The sequence below is a fragment of the Pan paniscus genome, chromosome 3 (assembly GCF_029289425.2).
Source record: "Pan paniscus chromosome 3, NHGRI_mPanPan1-v2.0_pri, whole genome shotgun sequence".
Taxonomy (NCBI): domain Eukaryota; kingdom Metazoa; phylum Chordata; class Mammalia; order Primates; family Hominidae; genus Pan; species Pan paniscus.
Window position 1 is genome coordinate 52,102,297 of NC_073252.2, and position 3,771 is coordinate 52,106,067.

At 36.8% G+C, this 3,771-nt stretch overlaps 1 pseudogene; it reads left to right on the forward strand.

The window, feature by feature from the left end:
- Window positions 1-1,479: 1,479 nt before the first annotated feature.
- Window positions 1,480-2,696, forward strand: LOC100984898 (serine/arginine-rich splicing factor 10-like; annotated as a pseudogene).
- Window positions 2,697-3,771: the final 1,075 nt, after the last annotated feature.

The following is a 3,771-nucleotide window of genomic DNA, read 5'->3' on the forward strand; positions in this document are numbered from 1 at the left end:
CATGCAACCTTTTGTGACTAATTATGCTGCTGCCTAGTTTTGAGAACTACAGTTCTCAAAGCACTAGAAAAGGTGTTTGGCTCGTTATTATGTGAAAAATATAATCCAAACCAAATAAACAAAAACTAACGGTACTCAATGGCTAGAGTAAAACACAAAAACAATGGGTTCTGAAATAATGCACCTAAAATCTTCTTGTTATTATAGCTTGACAATTTTTAAAGCTCTATAGGTTCAGTAACATGATATGTGGGATTTGCTTGTAAGTTCTGCAGAAGGGATGACGACAAGCTGGGGGCTGGGTACATGGAAGGGACAGGTAAAATGGGAACAATAGCAGAATATTGATCATTGCTGAAGCTGAGTGGGTATTCATTATTGTATTTTCTTCATATTTGAAAAATTCTATACTAAAAGTTTTAAAAAGAATTTTTACAAACCTCTAAATACGCATGATCACAGAAACAGAAAGCAACCTCTGTTATATTCCCAAAATAGAATGAAATAAACAAAAAATTCACTCTGAAATAAAGCTCCAGGTGGCCTATAAAGTGTTTTGTGTTTTCTATTTGTACAGGCAAGTGAGAAAACAATTATTGACCAGTAAGTACACAACTGTTTTTAAGTTGTATGGAAGGCTGTTATCGCCACCTACTGGACACTGTTATTGACTACTTGCTGTAAAAAATTAAGATTTTTTTAAAACCAACAATCATTATTTAATAGGTCCCCCCCATCCCATCTTAAGCATCTAGTTAACAAAACAGTATAAATAAAACCATCAAATTTATATTTTTATTTGTTTTTATATTAGTAATGCTAATTAATGTTACGTTACATCACTTCTTAGTGTGAAATGCCCCCTGCTAAAAAGGTATATATCATAAAATTTTGGTTTGAAAGTACACTGATGATCATCCTATGATGTTCTTGTTTTACAGAAGATCACAGAACTTGAATTGTTTGCCCATAGGGTAAGAACCCAGAATTTAAATGATTTACCTATGGGGATAGTCCAGAAAGTTATAAACTAGTCCTGGCTCTTAAGTTCAGTGCATTATCTTTTTTTCATTTGTCTTTTAAAATCTTGACCTATATTGCAAATTTTATATCTTTTATAACTTGGCTAATTGCACACACCAGTGATTCTCCACTCTGGTGCATCAGAATGACTTGTGAAAGTTTTAAAATAAAGCTGGCACCAAAGCCAGAGATTTTTGTACCCAGCCAGGGTTAAAAGAACTATTAGTAGATACCAGTGGTTCTCAAAGTGTGGTCCCTGGACAAGCATCATCATCATCATCATCATCATCATCATCAACATCATCTCGCCATCACCTGGCTAGAAATGCAAATGTTCACAGTCCACCCCAGAGTACTGGGTGGGGGGCTGTAATTTGTGTTTTGCAAGCCTCCAAGTAATTTGGATACAAGCTAAAGTTTGAGAATCACTGTTATTTACTACAAAACCGGTAAATTTCTACTCTTTTACATACAAGAATTAATTTAGCTGTAGTAGAGCCCTCTGGCTGTGCGTGTCTGAGGATCAGCCTCCGGGGGCTGGACAGTTTGCTGAGCCCCTTAGTGTCCCCTGGCGCTAAGACTCACACAGCGGTCACGTCCAGCTACCTGCGTCCTCCAAGGTGCCTCTGTTCATCAGGAATGGAGCCAGTAACAGCAGGTTCAAAGATTTATGGCATGAATTTGGTCATTATGATCCTATAGTTGATGTGTATGTTCCACTTGATTTCTACACTCACTGTCCAAGAGGAGTTGCTTATGTTCAATTGGAAGATGTTCGTGATGCTGAAGATGCTTTACATAATTTGGACAGAAAGTGGATTTGTGGATGTCAAATGGAAACAGTTTGCACAGGGGGATTGGAAGACCCCAAATCAGATGAAAGCAAAGGAAGGTAGGAGTATGTACAGTTCTTCACGCTATGATTATGACAGATATAGATGTTCTAGAAGCCAAAGTTATGAAAGAAGATCAAGAAGTCGGTCTTTTGCTTACATCTATAGAAGATCTTGTAGTCCTAGAAAGAGTGGATGGACTGGAAGACCATGGTGTAGCAGAAGCCATTCCAACAGTGATAGAGTCAAACACTGAAATCAGTCTTTTTCAAGATCTAAATCCAATTCAAGATCAAGGTCCAAGTCCCAGCCCAAGAAAGAAATGAAGGCTAAATCGTGTTCTAGGTCTGCATCGCATGCCAAAACTAGAGGCACCTCTAAAACAGATTCCAAAACATATTACAAGTCTTGCTCAAGACATAAAAAGGAATCAAGGAAAAAAGAACCGCCTTGTTCCAAATCCCAGTCAAGGTCACAGTCTAGGCCTAGGTCAAAATCTAGATCAAGATCTTGGACTAGTCCTAAATCCAGTGGCCACTGATAGTATAAACCATGATCATTTTTAGGCACATATCGTTCATTCGCTCATAGATTGGTTTACTTAAATTATCAGGAATACAATGTTGCAATGATGTTTAACAAACACTTGTTAGTTTTCCCTGTACCAGGCAATGGTTATATTAAAATGACATGCTGTTGAGAAGCCACTCTTGAGTCCAGTTTGTTTAGTGCTATGGGCAGCTACCAATTTGTTGTGTCTGTGTATATTTTTGTAAAGATTCTCATTTTTATGCTTGAAGTATTTGGTGAAAAGATGTTGGTTAACCATAATTTGCAACATTGTCTTACTAAGCTTTCATATGCATATTTGGTAGAACTGTTAACCTAGGAAGGAGTAAGATAGAGTGTTACAAAAGTGAAGTTGTAGCCACAGTACAACACTGACTACTCAGACACATTTAGGTTCAGTGTGGACCTTTATGTCTTATCAAGATGTCTAGGCCCTTGATAATAGTTTATGATGCAATGTGGATTAGTTCTTTTGTTAACTCCACCGTCTTGGGGAATAATGCCAACTGAGTTATGTAGTATTTTCAAGGAGATTAAGTTTTTGACTGAAACATGGAGCCTTTGCTTTTTTTCTGATTTCTATAGACTTGGAACAAGAAAACATCAGAAAGACTCACCTTAAAATTTGAGGGGGTCAATGATGGCAGAAACAATTTTAAGAGGAAAAGAATGTTCTTATGTGGTTATTCTAAAATTTAAGAAGTACTGTTGACCATAACATTGCTTAGTTTTCTTACTGCCCTTAGAAACGAGTGAATTGTTTCAAAGTAGGCTATGTGTGTGTGTGTGTAGGCGGGGGCAGGGGGGAGGGGGGCGGGTGTATACTGTAAAATAACTGAAATGTTGATGCTTACAGCACTTCGCCTATACATTCGTATCAAAATTTGCCTGCTTCTTTTATGTGGGAGGCTTGCTTTTCGCACCTCAGTTTATTTAACATGAGGCAAGTTCAAAAACAACACGTTCATTCTAGGTGATTCTGTGGTGCCATGAAATTTAAAATGATTTTGGAAAAAAAGATTAGTCAGTTTTAAGCATGAGTCACATCTTTTGAATTTTTGACTACCAGTGTAGTACCTGACTAAAAATAAAGAAATAATACCCTTTACCATTTATAATTTCTAGTATTCCTCTGAAAGATTGTTTTGGGGACAAAAGTGACTTGACATGTCTAATCTCATATTGGATAAAAAGCTAGCATCTTTTAAAATCTCAGATTGCTTGCTTGAAGATATAAGTAAGAATTATGGAGAAGCAATTCCTTTAAGAGGATTACTTATTTCAGTTGTTTTTAGTAATCTAGACTTTGTCTGTAGAGAACAAAACGATGGCAGTAAGCTGAGAT